Source organism: Hevea brasiliensis, chromosome 3, assembly GCF_030052815.1.
Source record: "Hevea brasiliensis isolate MT/VB/25A 57/8 chromosome 3, ASM3005281v1, whole genome shotgun sequence".
Lineage (NCBI taxonomy): Eukaryota > Viridiplantae > Streptophyta > Magnoliopsida > Malpighiales > Euphorbiaceae > Hevea > Hevea brasiliensis.
The window spans coordinates 106,822,338-106,832,227 of record NC_079495.1 but is presented as its reverse complement, the minus strand read 5'-3'; the positions used below and the strand labels follow the sequence as shown (position 1 = coordinate 106,832,227).

The 9,890-nt window shown below is 35.9% G+C and overlaps 1 pseudogene; it reads left to right on the top strand.

Moving 5' to 3' along the window:
• The first annotated feature begins 2,605 nt into the window (after positions 1-2,605).
• Positions 2,606-9,433, top strand: LOC131178754 (uncharacterized; annotated as a pseudogene).
• Positions 9,434-9,890: the final 457 nt, after the last annotated feature.

The following is a 9,890-nucleotide window of genomic DNA, read 5'->3' as shown; positions in this document are numbered from 1 at the left end:
TGACTTTTCTGCCATATTCCATGCACGTGAGAAATTTGCACTTCAAAAGTATTTTAGGCATGATGGGTATTTGTTTAAAGAAAAATAGATTGTGTGTGCATAGGAGTTCGTTGAGGAAATTGCTTGTAAATGAGAGCCATAGTGGTGGCCTTATGGGGCATTTTGGTGCTCCAAGACACTAGATATCCTTAGGGAGCATTTCTTTTAGCCCCACATGAGAAAAGATGTTGAGACACTATGTGCTAGATATGAGACTTGCAAGAGAGCAAAGTCTAAGGTGATACCTCGTGGGCTATACACACCTCTACCCATGCCTAAGTATCCTTAGGTTGATTTGTCTATGAACTTTGTCTTGGGTTTGCCTAGGTCACAAAGGGGTCATGATTCTATCTTTGTTGTTGTGGATAGGTTTTCAAAAATGATTCATTTTATCCCATGTCACAAAACTGATGATGCTATATATGTTGCTAATCTATTATTTAGGGAGGTTGTTAGGTTACATGGTATACCTAGAACCATTTTGAGTGATAGGGATGTCATTTTTAGAAGGTTCTATAGGGAAAATTGAGAACTAAGTTACTTTTCTCTACTACTTGCCATCCCCAAACTGATGGCCAAATAGAAGTAGTGAATAGGACCTTAGTCACACTTTTGAGAATCTTAGTGAAATAAAATTTAAAATATTGGAAGGAATGCATACCATACATTGAATTTGCATAAAATAGGGTTGGGCGTTCATCTAGTGGATACTCTCCCTTTGAGCTTGTTTATGGTTTTAATCCACTTACTTCCTTAGATTTGTTACCATTGTTTATTGATCATGTTGCTTCATTGGATGGTGAGAAAAAGGCTGAAATGGTTAAAAAGATGCATGAATAAGCTAGGTTGCATCTAGAAAGGAAAAAATGAGAAATATGCATCTCATGCTAACAAGGGGTGAAAGATTATGATTTTTAAACCAGGTGACTTGGTATGGATCCATTTGAGAAAGGAAAGGTTTCCTAACCAAAGGAAATCTCTAGAAGTGATGGCCCTTTTCAAGTGCTTAAAAGAATTAATGATAATGCTTATAAGATAGAATTACCTAGTGATTATGGTGTTAGTGGTACTTTTAATGTAGCTGATCTTACTCCTTTCTTTGGTGCAGAAACAAATTTCAAGACGAATTCTTCTCAAGTGGGAGGGGATGATGAGGATCATCATGGAGCACCACCACCCTTCAAAGGGGCAATCACTAAAGCAAGAGCCAACCAAATTCAAAGCATGCTTATGGACCTTAAAAGAGCTTTCGGCTTAGGAGGGGAGGTGCATAAAGAAGGCCTAGCTTGCTTGCTCTAAGAATCCAAGTGAACAAAATGCAATGAATGTTAATCTTAAATATCTATATAATTTGATATAATCACTATCTCATACTTCGTTGAAGACGACACCATCTGTAAACCCTACATTGTGCACACAAAGCTCTGATACTAATTTGTTATAGTAGGCATACAAATCTAAGGAATACACACAATCGTACAATCACATGGTATAAGAACAAAAAAAGATAAATAACACAGAATTTAATATGGTTCATTGTAAGGTCCATATCCACAGATAAGACAAGAGAAAAAAGTTTCACTATGATTAAAAAAATAAGATACAATCACTCAGAACTCTCAAATTCTAATTTAAGTATATTTCCCGAATATTTCACAAGTCTATAGCAAAAGATAAAATATTATAATATTTATATTGGTCTATATCACGGGAGCCATGCCCTAACACTCGGCTCGTGCCTTCCATTACCACTACAAATCTCATTTTTTATTTTAATCGGATTACAATGTGAATCTTTTGAGTCGGATTATAACTTAAATTTATAAAAATATATCTAAAATTTAAGCCATATAAAAATAACGAAAACCACTTCTCTATCGATCCGGAAAAGTTGAAGATATGAAGCACTGTTGAGATTTTAAGAGCATGAAAAAAATTAGTTGAGATAATGTTAGATTATTTTAGCCTTTGATTTTGTGGTTCGTTCAACTGTTTTTAAGTGCCAACTTAAGCCTCTTTTGACTCTAATGGATATTTTTGGATGGGTTTTAGACTTCTGGTAGTCGTCCAGCGTGCATAATAATAATAATAATAATAATAATAATAATTATTATTATTATTATTATTATTATTATTATTATTATTATTTCTTTGCAAAGGTTCATTATAAGATTGTTAGGCTACTATTATATTTACTCAAAAGATAATATTAATAATAATTTTATATTTTTAAGTAAAATGAGATTTTTTTTAAATTATGTTGAATCTCAAAATTTTTTTTAGAAAAGGAAAATTTTCAATTTTGTAAATCATGTGATGTTAGGCTATTATTATATCTTGAATTACAGTTTATTGGGTTGCAAGAATTTACTTCGTTGAAAACTAAATTGTAATTTTAATTAACTTGCCTTATTAATATATTTTCTACATTAAGTATGTTAACATGTTCATTTTAATAATCTAGGAAAAGGGGAGGGGGGAAACCGTTGACACATGTACGTCACGTGACCATCTTCTCTCTTTTATTACCAGCTCCGATTGTTCTTGAACCCCTTTTTTATCCAAAATGTCCCTCCCTTCTCCCTTCGCTCCTCCCCCGTTCAAGTCTCACTTGTTCCCCTCCCGAAACGCCGTCGTTTACGTGGCAGCTACCTCCACTGTGGGAAGAAAGTCACGAAGAAAGAAACAGCAGCAGCAACAACAACAACAACTAAAAAAGAACGATGATTATGGACTTCCCGCAGTGGTTTCCGCCGCAGAGAAGGGCCTGCGGTTCAGCTTCATGGAGGAGCTCATGGAACGCGCGAGAAATTGCGACGCCATCGGCGTATCGGACGTCATTTACGATATGGTTGCTGCGGGGTTGAGCCCTGGCCCTCGCTCCTTTCACGGTCTCATTGTTGCTTACTCTCTCAATGGCAACCTTGAAGGCGCGGTACACTAACATTTTTTGTTCTTTTACCACTTCCTTTTTGTTTTCGTTGAATTTTAGGTCAGAATTCGTGTTTGCCAAATGCAGATGCAATCGTTGAGAAGAGAGTTGAGTGCAGGAATTCGTCCTCTCCACGAAACTTTTATCGCTCTGATTCGTTTGTTTGGCACCAAAGGCCATGCTAATAGAGGCTTAGAGATCCTTGCTGCAATGGAGAAGTTAAACTACGATATTCGCTTGGCATGGATTGTTCTTGTCGGTAAAAGTCCACGTCCTAACTCCTTTAATTTTATTTTATTGGAGAATACGTTTAATTTTTTTTCCCCTAATTTTTAGAGGAGCTTGTTAAGAATAAGTATTTGGAAGATGCCAATAAAGTGTTTTTGAAGGGCGCCAAAGGTGGACTAAGGGCTACAGATGAGCTCTATGATTGTTTGATTGAGGAAGACTGTAAAGTTGGGGATCATTCTAATGCCTTAGAAATTGCCTATGAAATGGAGGCAGCTGGGCGGATGGCAACCACTTTTCATTTCAATTGTCTTCTTAGTGTCCAGGTAAGTCATGTGAATTTCCATGTCCAACGGTATTGTTATTCGTCCTGCTAAATAGAGTTGCTAAATCGATAGGCTATTTCGTTCTTGTTCTTGCTGTCACAGTCAGTGCTTAATTTGAAGCAAATTGTGAATGTAACAGCCAGGTGTTTAAAATTAATGTGATTCAAACACGTGTTGGAAACATTATTGCTTTAGAATATGGGTTTAAGAGAAACAAATAAAGTGGTTCTTGATGTTGCCCATAGGCTGGATGCTGCTAAAGTTTATTTTATCCTGTATTCTCTGTTGTCTAATGCAACATTGATATTTTGTTTTACAAAGTGGCCTGCTTATTAGAATTTTTGAACCAAAACTCATAGTATTTTTTCCTTCATTTAGGCAACTTGCGGAATACCTGAAATAGCTTTTGCTACATTTGAGAACATGGAATATGGAGAAGGTTTACATTCTTTACTTTGATGTTCTTTACTTGGGATTAATTATTTGTTTGTTTAGTCATTCGAATTGTTTTTACAAAACAGTCAGTGATGCAAGGGCAGCTTAAATATTTTGCCCTTGGTAGAGAAGACAACATTCTTTGTGAAGATCTGTCAGGCATATAAAAAACTACGTTGCCTTGCTAAACTGGCCACTTTGTCGGCCCTTATGATAGGGTTAGTTTGTTTGTGAATTGGTTATCACCTGGACTTGGTTATGTTTACCCGAGCTTCATTATAATTCTGTCTACTTTTTCTTCTGTTAAATCTTGTTCACAACTTTCACATAAAATTAGTATCTTGAGCTCTAAAAAGATTACTTTTAATATTTACTGGAAATCAATACTCAGCAGAGGTCCCATTGTTTTAGAAAACTAATTATTTAGTAAAATTATGTATTTCAGAACTGAGTTCTAATAATATTTCTAGAGGCAGATTTTTGTATTTGTTCAAGTTGTACTGGCTTCTTTGGCTTTTTGATTTATAATACTTCTTATTGTCTGTATAACAGAATATATGAAACCTGATACTGAGACATATAATTGGGTGATCCAAGCATATACTAGAGCTGAATCCTATGACAGGTAATATCCAAGCACATCAAGGATGCAATCAATGTTTGTTTGCTAGTGGCAATCTTTGTCTAAAACTTGGTGTGTGAATTCTTCCTTATGACTTACATTAAAAATTTTAAAAATGGAAAACTCTTGCCTGCACAAATTTGTGAATGCACGATTTCATGCCAGTCGGTAGATTGATGGCCTTGCCTGATGATGTCGGACCCACCAATCTAACTGCTGTCATGGATTTGTGTTATTCATGAATTTGTACTGTATAGCACAGCTCTTAAAAAAATTTTAGGTTTATAATGTGTAAAAAGCCATATGACCCACCAATCTAACTTCTATCATGGATTTGTGTATATGAATTTGTACTGTATAGTACAGCTCTTAAAAAAAATTTAGGTTCATAATATGTAAAAAGCCATATCTTTGTTTGCTTACAACTATCTCCATTTTGAGTATATCTTTTTGATTGTATGCATGTAACTTTCCATCTTTGTTAATTGCTTGCAAGCTATTATTTTTATTTATATTTGCATCTCTGTGTCATTATCTTGGGATTTTGATTTGGAATATAGGGTACAAGATGTTGCCGAGTTGCTTGGCATGATGGTTGAAGACCATAAACGTTTGCAACCTAATGTGAGAACTTATGCGTAAGTAGAACTTCTTCTTACAGTGCAATGTAATTCAAGTAAACTTGTTTTTATTGCTGTCGGATTTCATTGTCTTATGTGAAACTTACAAAAAGATAATTTGGGGCATTTTTTATGTCACAAGTTTATGGCAAATATGATTCTGGGAATTGATTTATGTGACTTGTCAAGTATTGTTGTTTGACACATGCAATGAGTCTAGGGTTTTGCTGTCAAGTCTTGCCATCTTCATTATGTACATGCTATGTTGCTTAAAGTTAAAAATTGTATGGAGGCTGTTTGACTCAATCTTAGGTGTTTACAAGTCTTGAATGTTGAAGGTTCAGACTTGAGATTGGGGGTTTGATCTTGTTTTAGGGCCCTTTTTTCTTATAGAAGAAGCTGAAGAAACATCTAATACCACCTTTGAGCTTGTATTAGTTGACCTCTTCTCATTTGGAAGCAATGCTTCATTTCTTCCTCTTCGTCCCCCTCCCCCTTGGCCACAAATGGAATACTGAATATGATGCATTTTGAAAGGTAGCATTGTGTGGCTGGGAGTTGTGAGTTCAACCAGTAACATCCATATTGTTGTACATCCATTTCCTCTTCTGTGATAGCTATATAACATCATACCTGCATGTTCAGGCTGTTAGTGGAGTGTTTTACCAAGTACTGCGTAGTACGTGAAGCTATTCGGCATTTTCGTGCACTCAGAAATTTTGAAGGAGGAACAAAAGTTTTACATAATGATGGGAACTTTGGGGATCCACTTTCTTTACATCTTCGGGCTTTATGCCGAGAAGGTATTTACATGAATTTTTATTTCATTTCTTTAATGTAATATCAAATATATATGTGTTTTGAGTAATTAATTATCACCATAATTGCATTTTTCTAATTATTTAAAGAGCTTTCACTTATAGTTCATTACTGTATTTTGTTGCTAGCGTTTAACTGAATTTCCATCTCATGATTTATCTGGTAGACTCCTTTAAATTAATCCATGGATCTTTGACCTGTGTTTGGATTCCTTAACCAAAACATAACTTAAGATGGTATACCTGCTTGAATCAGGTAGGGTTGTCGAGTTGCTGGAAGCTTTAGAAGCTATGGCCAGAGATAATCAACCTATTCCACCAAGAGCCATGATATTGAGCAGAAAATATCGAACATTAGTTAGCTCGTGGATCGAGCCATTGCAAGAAGAAGCTGAACTTGGATACGAGATTGATTATGTTGCTAGGTGTGCATATTAATCCAACACAAAACGGCTTCTGCAATTCCATTTTGTATTTGTTATTGACTTGTATATACTTGGATCAGACATGTTGTTCAATTTAAAGCATGCATAACAGAGTTTTGAATGAGTTTTTCTTCACAATATACTCTCTAGTTTGTTTGTTTGTTTTTTTAATGCACAGCACTATACTTTATGTACAGTAACTTTACAATCATCTTTATTCCTCATATGTTTTAAGATGTTCTTTTATGTTTGACTTGATTTTTAATCTATTTTCTAGCATTAACCATCTTTGACTATATAACAGGTATATTGCAGAAGGTGGGCTTACTGGTGAGCGCAAGCGATGGGTGCCTCGAAGGGGGAAAGCTCCTCTAGATCCTGATGCTGTTGGCTTTATATATTCAAATCCAATGGAAACTTCATTTAAACAAAGATGTCTGGAGGATTGGAAGACGCACCATAGAAAGGTTTTGAAAACCTTACAGAATGAAGGTCTTGCAGCTTTGGGAGATGTATCTGAATCTGATTATCTAAGAGTAGAAGAGAGATTGAAGAAAATAATTAAGGGTCCTGACCAGAATGTCCTAAAGCCCAAAGCTGCTAGTAAGATGATAGTATCTGAATTAAAGGAAGAGCTAGAAGCACAAGGTTTACCAACTGATGGAACTAGAAATGTTCTTTACCAGCGAGTACAAAAAGCGAGGAGAATAAACCGCTCTCGAGGTCGACCCCTCTGGGTTCCTCCTGTGGAGGAGGAAGAAGAGGAGGTTAGTCGTTCATAAGCTTTCTCCTTCTTTTTTCTTTAATCATATTGTTTACCACCAAAAAAGGGTGAAGGAAAAAGAGAAAGTAATGCTCTCTCTCTCTCTCTCTTCCCCTTGTTTCTTCAATGTGGATATGAAGTTTTAGACCTTTAGTTCAGTTGCACATGTTTGGGAAGAACTTTTAATTTCAATAGGATTTTTTTTTCAGTTAATTAAATGTGGATTTTTTTGTCTGTTAGGTTGATGAAGAGCTGGATGAATTAATTTCACGGATAAAGCTGCAAGAAGGAAATACAGAGTTCTGGAAGCGCCGGTTTCTTGGAGAAGGCTTGAATGGTAATCATGTTAAGCCTGTCAACATGGGTAAATCAGAACTTCCAGATGTGTTTGATGATGTTGATGCTGTGGAAGATGCTGAAAAAGTTGTTGAAGAAGAGGAAGCTGATGATGAAGAGGAGGTAGAAGTAGAAGTAGAACAAACTGAGAGCCAAGACGGAGACAGGATTGTTAAAGACAAGGAAGTTGAAGCTAAGAAGCCTCTTCAAATGATTGGAGTCCAATTATTGAAAGACTCTGATCAAACAATTACAAGATCGAGAAAATCAAAAAGAAGATCAGCTCGAGCATCAGTGGAGGTTTGGAAACCCCTTAAAATATGTGATCTTTTTCTTTATATGCGTGCATGGGGGAAAATGGGGGGAAGGGGGGGGAGGTGTGCTGGGTGGGTTTGCTATCAGTCTTTAACTGTTGGGAGACTGCTTGGCTTAGATCAATCCTTGTGCATGTATTAGGATTTCTTCTCAATTGAAATCAACTAATTTGATCAAAACATGTGTCTGCTTGAAAGACTTGGATGTGCTGCATCTTCTTGGTATCAATTGTTGGGATCAGCAGATTTATTAACAATTAAACGTCATATAACTAATCCTGACAATGTGATGTAATGATAATCATGCATAGTAGTGCATACCATTATAAAGACATTAAAAGGTTATCCTTTTGCATATTGGTGTAGGATGATGATGACGATGACTGGTTTCCTGAGGATATATTTGAGGCATTCAGGGAGCTAAGAAAAAGAAAAATTTTTGATGTAGAAGATATGTATACCATAGCTGATGCTTGGGGTTGGACATGGGAGAGAAATAAAGAAAAGGCCTCCACGGAAATGGTCACAAGAATGGGAAGTTGAGTTGGCAATTGAAGTAATGCTGAAGGCAGGTTCATGTAGCTTTATAATTTTCATTTTCGATATTGTTGAATTTACCTTTTCTCCTCCTTGTGTTTTGATTCATGACCTGCATAAATTATTCTTGCATAGATGATAACACATCATATGCCCTGTACCATGGATATTTCCTTATTTTCTTCACAAAATCAATTAGTATGTCTTGTTTATTATATTGAAGCATAATGGCGAATGTTTTCAGTCACCTTTATGTTGTATGTTTACCATCATTTCACTTCAACTGAAAGAATTGCTGGATATTGTTTCAGGTAATAGAATTGGGGGGAACACCCACCATTGGGGACTGTGCCATGATATTGAGCTCAGCTATACGGGCTCCTATGCCTTCAGCTTTCTTGAAAATCCTGCAGACAACACATAGTCTAGGTTATGCATTTGGGAGGTAGGATCCTGCACACTGATTCAATATAAAAATGAAAACAGATTGCACATTGGCTTTTTGTGATTTAAAAATTATGTCAAATGAAGTGTTCTTTCAGTTATCCTTAGTACCAAGGTCCTTTACACCTGGTTTACGAGTTCAGTTTTGGTCTAGAGGGTCACATTATATCATTTATTTTACCCAGAGAGTATAAAAAAGGACAATATTGGCCCTTTTTTTTACATCCCTATCAAAAATACTTTGGCAATGAACTGAATGTCTTTCCAAAAATTATTTTATTTAACATGTAATCGGGTTATCTTCTGTCGCAGTCCTCTTTATGATGAAGTAATCACCTTGTGTATCGACCTTGGGGAACTAGATGCAGCAATTGCCATTGTTGCAGACTTGGAGACTGCTGGAATCACTGTCCCTGACCAAACACTTGACAAGGTGATTTCTGCTAGACAGGCGACTGACAATGCCAATGCCGACGCCGATGCCGATGCCGATGCCGATGCCGACACCAATGCCAATGCCAATGCCGATGATGAGACATCATCATATTCATAGCTAAAGTTGCTCATATGCTTCCATCTTCCTATTGACTATTGTACATTCTTGATGTGGATTTTGGCGGCCAACAGTTTTCTTGACCGAAAGATTCTGAGTCGGAGGTGAATTTAGGTAGTTGAAGAGCGAGTGTAAAATTATCTCATAAGTCCATCAAAATAAAATATTCAAAAAAATGTATTAAAAGAAGTAAAATAACTTAAACTATGATAACTGCCTGGTTATTATTATTATTATTATTATTATTATTATTATTATTATTATTATTATTATTATTATTATTATTATTATTTATTTTTTTGGGGTTTGGGGGGAAGAGTCGGATTCAAGAAATCATTTTTTTTGTGGAAGACGGTTGGATCATTGTCAGAATGTGGAATGATATTCTTGTAGTTTGATGTCTGTTGCTTGCAACTTTGCTTAAACAAAACAAAGGTCAACGAGAACTGGTAGGCTTGCCTTGAGATGAAGTGGAGGAATAGTTAACATTTGGTTGGT